Raw genomic sequence first — 13,105 nt, 5'->3', positions numbered from 1 at the left:
CAGCAGTGCATGTGCATTGCCCATGTTACCTTACAGAGCATACATCACTTCTCACCTCCTTGCTATGCAATGTCTCCCCATTCAGACACAGTGCCAGTTCAATGTGCTCAGCAGCACCTACGTTGCAGTGCACTACCAGGGGTCCACCGGGGTCACACACCATCGGTTCTTTCAACAAACACACATGGGGCTGAATTCTGAGAGGTTTACATCACTTTTGCACCCCATACAGTGGAAATTGTGTGACGCAGGGCTCTGATTCAGATTAATGAAGCCATGCAAATCCACCCTGATTGGCTCTGAGTGGCCTCATAAATCTTGAGTAGGGCAATACAGTGCAAATCGCTGCAATCAGGAGGCATTCTATGAGTGTTGCGGAGGGTGTTTCTATCAGCACCCATGGATTTTGATGCTGCCGCTAATTAGATAATCTTGTTAACCTGGGGAATTGAAAAATCCTTATGACTCCCAAGGAGAGGCATAACAAGGAGTCATTTCTTTATTTCTCCTAGTTTTTTTCCTATTTCTATGTGTGCAACACACATAGAAAGGGAAAAATGCCTCTTAGGACTGTTTCTGTGCAAGAAGGTGCACCAAAACAATCCTGCATGCCACGGAGGCACCCTTGTACCATGGTGCAAGCGTGCCTGTGTTGGTGCTAAACTGCGGAAACGGCCCAAGTGCAGGGAGACAGCACATAAATACACTGTATTGCATACATACGGTACATTCCTTCCCTTTCACTTTGGTGTTGGGTAGCATAGCAAGGTGACTTGCTTCGCTGCACTATTCCAAAATCCTGAAATGAGAGTCATGGTTCTCTTGTGTACAACACTTGCATTCACCCCACACCCCTAATATGAATTTGTACATGCAGAAGTTAGGGTGGTCTCTACCATGGTAGTCAACACCTGTGTGCTCTCATCCTGCACATCAGGACAGCTGTGTGGTATGGAGTTTCATGCTAGTGAGTAATGACATGGGTCTTCACATGTTACTATGTGGTGATACTTCACATGGCACACATGTGACCCCCCTCTCAGGTGAGGAGTTTATCCTTAGACAACCCCATTCCATTCCATTGCTGTACAGTTCTGATGTGGCTGCATGGACACAAGTAAGACACTAGACTCATGGTTCAAGGGGGCCAGCATTGTCACTGTCTGTTTGGGCAAGGTTCAAGTATCCTGTTTGGGCAGGGTTTAAGTATCCATTCATGATGTGTTGTTCTGTCCATGTTTTTTGTTTTGTATTGCAGGGCTTGTAGTCCTGATCACTAATGTTAGACATTACACTGCAAGTCCCAGGATACAAAGGTGAACCTGGACTGTTGCTGTACATCACACATGGATTGGACAGTGTTGACGGGCTGGACTTAGCTATACCTGTCACAGGGCAGTATGGCTTATGTTTGTGTGATGTATGAATGTACATGAGAAAGATTCCTACCCTTTCCTTTGCACAAAACACAGTCCAGTACATGGACATTGTTTGCTGTGCTGCACAGCGTGACCTTTTTGTCCAAATTGCCCCTTGTTGCCACTTACCCTTTAGGTCTTGCAAGTCCTCGAAGCCAGCACTGTCCTGTCCTTTCACTCCTGCCACCAACTATGCTGAGATGACTGCTGCTTCCTGCTCATCCAAAGGGGTCAGCTCCTCCTGGCCCTCAGGTCATCCTCCTCCATTACGGATGGCTGCCTTCAGGTTGTTTGCAAGTTTCTCTTTGGCCCTACACTTATAATGGTAGCAGCGCTTCTTGCACTCTGGCACTGTTCCTTTAGTTTGCCCGACACTCTTTTCCACTATGGATGCCAAATGGTCTCTCTCTCCGCTAATGGCAATTTAGAGGTGGCTAAGAGTTGATGTTAATACTTTGTCACCTCTGTGACCAGTATTAGATGTTCCTCTTGACTAAAATTACTCTTCCTCTTCCCCTGGGGGTCTGTCTGGACATCCTGGCTGGGGTTGTTTTGGTTGTTTCCCTGGCTGCTGCTGCCTGCTCCATCTTTCTGTTTTGAGGCGTGGGATTTTTTTACCCCTCAAATGCATCACTTTTCTAATGGATTTTTGAGGCATGATGCACTCCAATGTGACGCTAGGGTGATTCGATTTGCTTTACATGCCGCAAAGCAACCAAGGGTCACTTTTGCTGCACATGCGTACCTTTTCTCTGTGGCAGCCATCCCACAGAAGGGTCATTTTTATTGTTACCGCACCATGGAACCTAAATATGACGCATCCAAGGCTTTTGGAAATGTCGAACCGAGGCGCATGTTTTTCTGACGCATCGCTGCCTTACCGCAGCAATGCGTCAGTTCTCATAAATGAAGCCCAATGTTTCGAAATGGATCCTAAATGTTGGTGCCATTACCAGCTGCTTCATTTGGCAGGAGACTCTGAAGCTGGCCTTCCCCTGCACGCATTCAGGTAACTGTGCTGAAACGGTCCCTTAGAGGTGGAAAGGATGGAAAGGAAACATCTGTTTAGAGGGAACACCGTCCAGGAAATGCTAGTTATGAGACGAGATGTGAAATCTACAGATTCACAGTTTAGAAATTCTCCGCTTTTAAGAAAATGCTACAAAAACATAAATTATTGGAAAGTAAAATTTTGCCAGAAAAATCTTTGCATGTTTTGGAACATAATTACATTTTTAATAGATTGGGGAATGAGAGATGAAGCAGCTCAGATTGCACAGTTAATTTCTGTTTCGCCACATGTATGACGACATTCTGCCAAGAAGGCATTTAAATCAATGACTGCTTTCCTTTGGAGTCCATTATGTCTGTAAGAATGGCTACAAAGGGAAGATGCAAGTTTTAGTGGTCCTTTTTCAGGTTTGTGTCCTGTTGCTACATTTTTACACCCAATCCAGAATTGGAAGACTGGGGCAGTAAAATGTTCTATTACACGAGGTCGTCCACTGCCCATTTTTTTTGTTGCAGCGTTTTATATAGCGCGAACTTGACCCGAATCGGGTATCAGAGCGCTTTACAAAGCACCAGTTATGTTACATGAGGACACACATTCATTTTTGTTAGGCATGGGGAGATTAAGTGATTTGCCCAGAATCACAGGATGTTCAGTGTCATTGCCGAGACTCGAACCCAGTTCCCCAGATTCGAGGTCGAGCGCCTAGCCGTTAGGCCAACTCCTCTCCCCATTGCTCTGAAATGATGCATCTTTCCTCCAAGAATGAAGGGGCAGATGACTAACTAATTACAAGGAGTGATCATCGGTGATGGGGAATAACTGGACAGTGTCATCAACGAGAGACGCGGTCAGATCGTTGTATAGAAAATATCACTGCCCTATTCACAGGAGGTTTGTGGTAAATCTTGCATGAGCAACAAAAGGAAACGGTCTAAAAGGTAAATAAGTACGAGTGTACTAAAGGACTATCAACATTCAAGTCGATTTTTGTTGCATAATTACTCTTTAATATGTGATATAAAAGTTTAGCTGACTCTTCTTTCTGATCGTTATTATGACAAGTATGGAATTTGTGTGTTCCCTTAATAAGTACACTTTTTTGGTGTGATGGGACTTGTTTATAAAATGTTGGTCCTATATAATGGCACAGTTGCTTGTAAAGCCTTCCTTTAACGTGTTCAATACCTTTTGATATGTTGAACAACTAGACATGAATGTAGGCTGCCTGAATATTTTTGTGAGGAAATCCAGGCTTTAGTGCCCTTAGATGTCATTCATGACTGGCACATTTAGTGTGTGCTGACTCTACAGTTGCCCAAGAAGTGTATCCCACAAAATTGGTCTTACTACATTTGAACAGCTGAAGAAATCTGAATTCTGAAGCACAAAGAGTGCACTTTAGTTGTTACTTCTGGAATTTGAGGATCAAAAATGATTCCCCTTGATGGCGGTTTTCTGGTATTAGGTGCGAATTATAAACTAGGGGAATCTACGATGCTGACTCTACCTTAGCCTCGTAGATTGAATAGTGTTAAATCTATCATCGGGTGTGAGAAGGAATCAGTATGGAACATCTTGTTAGAGGGGAGAAGGTGGAAGAATTGGAAATGGAATTTAACCGGCGTCCATTGTGATGTGTCTCATGAGATGTTCCAGTTTGGAATGAATGTCCTGAAGGTAAAAGATTGCCATGTAAGGGTTGTCACAGGAGAAATTCATTAGGTCTGAATTACTTTCAGTGAGGTAGAAAGAGGGCTTCAAGTACCACAGGGCCTTCAGGTTTGAGATCATTGGCAAGGCATCATCAATTTACCTGCATGAAGCAGTGGCTTACATTGTACCAGTCAACCTGGTGGACAAAGCATTGTGATTCAATGTGAAGCACATTTGCATCAAATATACAGTTCTGAAAACCTGAGTCATGTGGTCGGATCGTTGAAGCTGGCCTTGTGCAATACATGTGCATTAAGGAACTTTGGTGGCGCATTCTGTAGCAGTTAGTCATACTGTGTTACTATTCCTTCTGAAATATATAAACAGTGAAATAATTCTAGCATTTTTCAACAATCTGCAATGCACAACTCTTTTGGGAATACTATTTGTTTGACGGACACTTTATAATTTGTAATGTTTGATGTAGCGAAAACATGTAAGTTGAAAAGATTTGGTGCATCATTAGTGAGAGGTACCTGCAGACAGACTTGCGGTGTTCAATACATCGGTGCAATGATGGCACCTTGACATCTTAGTGATATATGCTGTGCCTTATAAATGCCTAATCTAACATAATATACAACATACGCAAGTTGGTAGATAAATGGATCACCAGATTATATCTGTAGACAAGTGTATCAATAAGGATAGAGAGTTATACAATTTCCATAAGGACGAATCACCCATGCTACATTAGGATCCATATGTATGATCATTTCCTGGATTCCCTTAATACCCCTCCAATCTTCAACAGCCGATAAGTAATTCAAACTGCCCATTTAGTCATCTAGCAATGTTTTTTGGTTACTATTTATACTATCATTCTAGCAATTGTTAAGTCTTCAACAAAACATACTACAGTTCTTACTGTGCTGTTGTTTGTACAGTTCTCAATGCCATATACTTCGGTGTTTACCTACTATTGCCTTTTTTGACAGCTGTCACACTAATTACATACCGTTTTTATTCTGTACCTGCTGCTAATTGTTCGGCTGACCATTTTGTAATAAACCTAAATATCCTTGTCAATTCCTATGTCAACAATATATTCATCTTCTACATGTAGCATTTTAAATTGTTAAGATCAAAAAATACTGTCATGTATCGCCGCATAAGCGGACATTCATCTTTTTCTTTGTAATGCATACATCTACCATTTGGTCTCCATTTATTTTCACTAGTTAATCCTATTTCTCAAAGTCGCCATCATGCCAATACTACTCATGGCCTGACACTACTTCCATTCTCTCTTTTTTCCCTTTTCTATCTAAATTATTTTTTTCAGTGTCCACATCCCTTATGGTTAACCCCATCTTCAAACTTGCTGTCTCATTTCTATAGACACTTCATATATAGTCTCTCTGCATCATCATTACATTCTACAATACCCTTACAATCACTGTTGCATTCTATCTGTACTGTTACAACCATAAGGCTATGTGTTATCGGCTTGCCATTTTTGCATTAGATTCACAATTTATTTATTTATTTGTTTGTTTTAGAGGTTTTAAATAGTGCTGGCTGGACCAGAAGTATCAGAGTGCTTTACAGGAGTATAAAATAGTTAAAGTCACAAGACCAAAAATCAGCAACAATCAACAGCAGTGAATAAAAACAGGTTACAAAAGAGAAACGGTTTGTAATTATACAAATACCGGTATATGAGCAGGAGCAATTTACAAATTTAAAAGGAAAGATAGGAAAATGGGTTAGGGTTCAGACCCCCAGTATTTGTTGAGGAGGTGCACTTTGAGGCCCTTTTTAAAGCTGAGATATGAAGGGTTGCATCGCAGGCCTTTGGGGAGGGCATTCCAGGTGCTTGGGGCATTACCGGAGAAGGAGCGGGATTGAGTGGATTTCTTTTTTAACAGGGGTGGGACAAGGAGGAGCGCGTGCATACTTCTCAGAGCTCGGGAACTTATCCGCTATGCAGAGTTTGTTGGTGAGGTAAGTCGGAGTGTTTTGGTGGAGGGCTTTGTGTGTAATGCAAGCATTTTTGTAGGCAGACCTGCCTTTGATAGGGAGCCATTTAAGAGTTTTGAGGACTGGGGAGATGTGGTCAAAACAGTAGTCGGTGATGAGTCTAGCTGCAAGGTTGAGAACAGATTTGAGAGTAGCTAGGTGGATCTTAGGGATTCCGGTAAGGATGGTGTTGCTGTAATCAATTCTCGAGAGGACCAGGGATTGAACTACTAGTTTAAAGTCTTCAGATGGAATAAAGGGCTTAATTTTTGGGAGATTGCAGAGAGTGGAGAGGGCTCCTTTTGCTGAAGTTCTGATCTTAGAATTGAGATTAAGGTTATTGTCAATGGAGATAACTAGAAATTTGACTTAGTTGGACAAGGAGAGAGAGCAGTTGGGGGCATTGAGGTCGGAGATCCAAGCTTGGATGGGGAGAGGGTTGGTTTTAGTGGAGAAGAGAATGTTTTCAGTTTTTTTAGGGTTCAGCTTGAGATGATTTATTTGGAACCAGGATTGAATCTTGGCGAGGGTGTTGTTAAGGTGTAGGATATCAGTTTGGGATTTGATCTTGGAGTACAGTTGAGTATCATCAGCATAGAGGTGGTAGTTGATTCCAGCTTGTTTAAGGATAAGAGTGAGGGGTTCTATAAAGAGAGAGTGCAATAAGATAGATCCCTAGGGGACTACTAGGGATACCAGAGTGGGGCTAGAAAGAAAGTTGTGAATTTTGATTTGCTGTGTTCGGTGTTGTAGGTTGGGGACAAACCATTTGTGGGTGGTACCATTAAGGCCAAAACGATCTCTGAGAACATTAAGTAGTGCAGAGAGGTTGACGGTATTAAATGCTGCAGAGAGATCATGGAGGATGAGTAGAAACGTCTCGCCATTGTCAAGAGAGTGATGGATGTCATCAACAATATTTAGCATGGCAGTTTTGGTACTACAGCCTTTTCTGAAGCCTTACTGAAGGGTATCCAGTAGGTTAAAAAGTTCAATGTGCTTGTCTAATTGGAGCAAGACACATTTTTTGAGGGCTTTAGGAAGAAGGTGGAGGTTAGAGATGGGGCGGAGATTATTTAGGTCATTGGAGTCAGCATTGGAGTTTTTAATAATGGGGGAGATTTGACCAAGTTGTAGAGAGATGGGGACAGATCCTGTGGCCAGGGAGGTGTTGATGATTGTGGTCCAGGATGGTGCAATGATGTTTTTTTTTTGGTCCTGGATAAGGTTTGAGGGAAGGGGGTCTTTGGTGTGGGAGGATGGCTTAAGTTTAGTGATGATGTTGAGAACCTTGTGTTCAGTAACAGGGAGGAAAATATGCGTGATACATTGTTTTTTTTAGTAGTGAGTTAGAGTGATTGGGAGTAAGAGGAGAAGTTGTGGGTGGGATTGGGGAGAGGTTCTGGGGGGTGTAGCAGTGGGCGTGTATGTAGGGGGGTAAGGAGAGGTGGAGAAGTGGGCATGTGAGCGGGGATCGGGGTATAGAAAGAGCGGTGAAGGGTTTAGAAGGGATGTCAGGAGAAGGAAGGGGGCTGGTTGGGGTAGGAGTAGAAGAAAAGGATTGGTCAATTTTGGAAATTTTTCAGACAAGAAGTGGACGATTTCATCACATCTAGCAGTTGAGGACAACAGGATGGTGGATGTTTGGTTACAAATGATGTTGAATAGTTCTCTAGGTCTGTTTTTGGCCTGATCGAGTTGGGTACGGAAGAAAGTTGCCTTTTCGTTAAAAATGTGTATGTTGATCTAGCTTCTCTAAGGAGTGTTAGGTTAGCCGGAGAAGGATGATGCCTCCAAGTTCTTTCCATCAGTCTAAGAGAACTTCTTTCCGTATTGAGCTCAAGGTTAAACCAAGATTTGGAAGGGATGTTCCTTTGATTTTTAAGTTTCTTTGGGGCAGTTTGGTCAAGGTCATCAGTGACGGCTTTATTAAAATGCTCAGTAAGATCATTTTCATTTTGAGAGAGAGGGGTGAGGAACAGTTGGCCTTGGAGTCTGAACTCAAGAACACCAGGAGAGATCTATTTAAGGTTTCTGGTCAATTTCTTTGGTTTGATGGAATGGGTCAGAGGGGGAGGAGACGTGGTAGAAATGGTGAACAGTATCAGGTGGGGGTCATACCAGTAAATAGGGATGATAATGGTCAGGAAGGCCAGGTCCTTATTGAAAATAATGGCGTCTGGGATGGCACCTTTGCTGTGTGTAGGGACCTGATAAAGTTGCTGGGGGTCATTGATCTCGAGAAGATTGGAGAGGAGGGTGAATGTGGGGTCTTTGGAGTCATTTAGGTGGAGGTTGAGGTCTCCAAGGAAGAGATTTCTAGTGTTAGATATAGAGGAACAATTCTGGGCAACCTCTCCCTTTGATCTTTCCCTCATTGACAATAATTTGCACAACTAGACTAAGACAACAATGCTATAAGATGGCACCCATAAGTACCAGATTTTCGTTCTACCTTAGCTACCTGTCATTCTTTGTGTTATCTTTATAGAAATTTTCCATCATTCATCACTGAACACCTTACACATGTTGTGATCTACATTTTCAAAAATGTCACATTTGTTTGTGACCCATTTGACACCATACAACAGATTTACATGTAGATGAATGTAGACATGTGATTATTTTAAACACTTCAATATTGCGACTTGCTTACTCGGCTGAAATACCAGTCTGTTTTTAGTTTCTTGTGAACATGCTTTTATAGCATCTATACCACTTCACGCCATTGCACTCTTTGTTACGTACTCATCCACAGGTTGATACTGGACCTCTGTCCTAGCTTTACTTGCCACCTCTTATTTTCCATGCTACTTCTCTCTGCTCACCAATTTTATTGCATTTTCCATTATTATTAACGGCACCGCTCTTTTCAAACTATATATGCTACCTACACACCTTTCTGTCCCTCGTCTGTATCTTTATCTTTAATTAAAAATTAAGTTTCCAGGAAAGAAGTGACTAAAACAGACGGATTCACCAAAGAACAAAAATATATTACCACTACAACAGTTCAGCTTCAGTCTTCTTCAGCAAGTACAAGATGGTTTACTCAGTGCCTGAACAGATGACACTGCTGGATTTTCAAAAAGCATCATGAATGAAGATTCCATTTGGAATTGTGGAATCGATGCAGTCCTGGGATCTCCTGAGATGCAGTAATCAGGTTGCATTGTCAGTGATGTTCGGTCCATCTGGATGCAGTGATTGTAAAAGGTACTTGTAGAAGTTTTCTCTGGACTCCAGTATTTCTTCCTTTAAGACATGCTCCACAGGGAAAATCTTCAAATCTTACAGTAAATGATCCACAAGGATAAAATGACAGGCTGATCAAATGTCTTATTAATTATTACAATCAAATCAAATTGTAATTAAATCATCATAATAAGCAGTTTCCCTGGTGATGGAGAAGAGACACAAGCGGTACTGTACTGTGTGTGACAGAGGATCCAGTTATCAGGTTTGAGCACCGGCCATTTCCTGGTACTTCCCTATTTCTGCATCACTAGGTACTTGTGGATGAAACTTGATAGAGGGTATACAGAGCGCTATTTCCACCATCATTGCTAAACACCATTTGATTACTCACCTGATGGAGTAAGGACCAGCACTGCAAAAGAGGGATAACGTTGGGGTGTGTGGTGCCTCTGCTCTGGTGTGCCAATATGCAGTATTATTTTTATTGCTAGTTCCATTTTGAACAGTCATAGAAATAAAAGTTGAATGCACTGACCACAAGTAAAGTCCACTTTCACATTGAGAGTTCATGTGTAGACACTGGTCTCAAATGACTGAAGCCTTCTCAGATCAGGAAGCGTAGCAGCCATACTTAATTTCTTAAAGATTTGTCACAGGTCCCGCTACACACCTAAATCTATTTTAAGACATGCACTTTTTACAGATCTAGGACGGGTTTTAAAGACATTGCCTCCTAATCTAGGTGATGCACCGGCTTTAACATTCCTCATTACATCTCAGTGCACTCTGATCATAATTGTTAAGTGCCAATGTGCAAAGTGCTTTGTGAAGGAATGCCCCTAAAACATAATTAGTACATTAGTACATTATGGCCAAGAACCCATGATTGTAAAAATAATAATCACAACTCAGTGCACTTTACTGTGAAAGATAATGTGGCAAATGATGTCTATGCTGTTCACACTGTCGTGAGATTAACAGCCTTTATTAAGGAGCAGCAGCCACCTGAGCTCCCTATAATAGCATCCATTTCCCACTGCGATAACAGTGTGGAGTTTGGCACGCTCTGTAGTCAACAGCTATTAAATTGTGTTAAAGAATGTCATGCGTTGCAGCTCTCACTACTTTAGGAGTCCTTTAAGCATGATGACTGTTAAAAAGAAGAGGTTATCGGAGCACAGTTGCACACATATCTGCTTAGCCACCATGTTCAATTTATTACGGAAATCCACGCAACCTTATAGTGTAGCATGAATACCGTATTCAAACTTTGGCTATTCACAATTGCATGACACAATAGTGAAACAAAAACTCTGATTCCCTGGTCTTCCTCTGTTTAAAGATGTCTGAGAAAAGCAAGAAAGGGTGGAAGCAGCTAAACAATCCCACCTAAGTCTCCACAGAGTCAATCAATCGATCAATAAATAGCTTTATTCGGAAGTATGATACCAACCTTAAAAGCACCTTCAACATTACATCAGAATATATGATGCATAAAAACAAATAAAATAATAGTTAAAAAGATCTCCACAGAGTCAATGAAGGTGGTGGAATGGCACGCTGTCGACAGTCATCACACCCACCTCCATCATGGGTCTGTGGACATATTGGATAAGGGGATGCAAGTGAGGCTCTCTCACTGTCATATATATATACTTGGAAGGGTGTTTACTCGTTACAACGCATTTTTTACAACGCACTACTGTTACAACGCATCCATTACAACGCGGATACTGTTACAACTCATGTTTTTACAACGCATTTTTTTACAACGCAGGTACCTTTACAACGCATACCATTACAACGTAAGTATTGGTAAGTATATAGTTATATTTTAAATGTTATATGTGTGGGGTTAAGGGGTATTTTTAGGGGTTAGGGTCAGTTTTGGGTTTTAGGGTAAAGGGGTATTTTTAGGGTTCAGGGTCAGTTTTGGGTTTTAGGGTAAAGGGGTATTTTTAGGGTTCAGGGTCAGTTTTGGGTTTTAGGGTAAAGGGGTATTTTTAGGGTTCAGGGTCAGTTTTGGGTTTTAGGGCAAAGGGGTATTTTTAGGGTTCAGGGTCAGTTTTGGGTTTTTGGGTAAAGGGGTATTTTTAGGGTTCAGGGTCAGTTTTGGGTTTTAGGGTAAAGGGGTATTTTTAGGGTTCAGGGTCAGTTTTGGGTTTTTGGGTAAAGGGGTATTTTTAGGGTTCAGGGTCAGTTTTGGGTTTTAGGGTAAAGGGGTATTTTTAGGGTTCAGGGTCAGTTTTGGGTTTTAGGGTAAAGGGGTATTTTTAGGGTTCAGGGTCAGTTTTGGGTTTTTGGGTAAAGGGGTATTTTTAGGGTTCAGGGTCAGTTTTGGGTTTTTGGGTAAAGGGGTATTTTTAGGGTTCAGGGTCAGTTTTGGGTTTTAGGGTAAAGGGGTATTTTTAGGGTTCAGGGTCAGTTTTGGGTTTTAGGGTAAAGGGGTATTTTTAGGGTTCAGGGTCAGTTTTGGGTTTTTGGGTAAAGGGGTATTTTTAGGGTTCAGGGTCAGTTTTGGGTTTTTGGGTAAAGGGGTATTTTTAGGGTTCAGGGTCAGTTTTGGATTTTAGGGTAAAGGGGTATTTTTAGGGTTCAGGGTCAGTTTTGGGTTTTAGGGTAAAGGGGTATTTTTAGGGTTCAGGGTCAGTTTTTAGTTTTTGGGGTACAGGGTAAAAATAAATTATATTTAATTTTAATTTAAATTATTTAATAGCAAATAAATTAAATTAAATTAATTTGCATTATTTTTGGGGTTTAGGGTCAGTTTTGAGTTTTTGGGGTACAGGGGTACAGGGTAAAAATAAAGTAACATTAATTTAAATTTAAATTAATTTACGGAAATTAAATTATTTAAAATTACATTAAATTATACTTTTAAAATTAAGTTACTATTATATTATTCTTATTTATATATACTTACCAATACTTACGTTGTAATGGTCTGCGTTGTAAGGGTACCTGCGTTGTAAAAAAATGCGTTGTAAATACATGCGTTGTTACATGACCCGCGTTGTAAAAACCGCGTTGTAACAGTATGCGGAGTAAAAGTCCGCGTTGTAACATCATATATCCACTTGGAAGTGGCGGGCAGAACATCAGGTATCTTCATGATTGGGGTGCTGAAGATGGTGGGGGAAGTATAGAAAGCAGTTAGTGTGCATGGCTCCCACATGACTCCTCTTGCCTTCCAGTAAAGATCCATGAAGTTAGTTTATTGAAGAACTTTTGTGGAGGCACAAACAAAAAAAAATTACTAATCTTCAATAATAGGTAGTTTTGCCATCTTCGGTTTCCAAGTGACAAATAACTCAAGCTTTGTTCTCCTCAACGATGTCTCTTGGAAGACCTCGTTAAAAACAAATGATGTCATTGTCAGCTGAGAGGTAACAATGAGGGTTCTGGCTGTGACGCAGCAAGGCTGTGCCAATATAAGAGTCAACGAAGAAATGCCAGTGCTGCACTTGGATAAACTACTTTACAACTAATTGAGTGGTACTCCTCAATTGCGAAAGGACAGTCTTATAGTCTAATTGTTAATCAATATTTCTTTTTAATATTTAGTTGTTTTTTTCCTTTGTTTTGTTTAACCTTATTTTTCAAAACATATTCTGTACAAAAGGAGACTTAGAATGATATACAAAAGAACAATCTCAATGAAATACAAATTCAGTGTATAATACTTTGCAACAAAACAATCAGTGGACACCATATACAATCAACAAGTAACATTAAGTGCACTTAGAGACAGGACTAGACAAGACTAGACATTTAGACAACGTGTTCACAAATAAGCTTA

The sequence above is a fragment of the Lissotriton vulgaris genome, chromosome 9, assembly GCF_964263255.1.
Source record: "Lissotriton vulgaris chromosome 9, aLisVul1.2, whole genome shotgun sequence".
NCBI classification, from domain to species: Eukaryota; Metazoa; Chordata; class Amphibia; order Caudata; family Salamandridae; genus Lissotriton; species Lissotriton vulgaris.
This window is presented reverse-complemented; position numbering follows the sequence as displayed.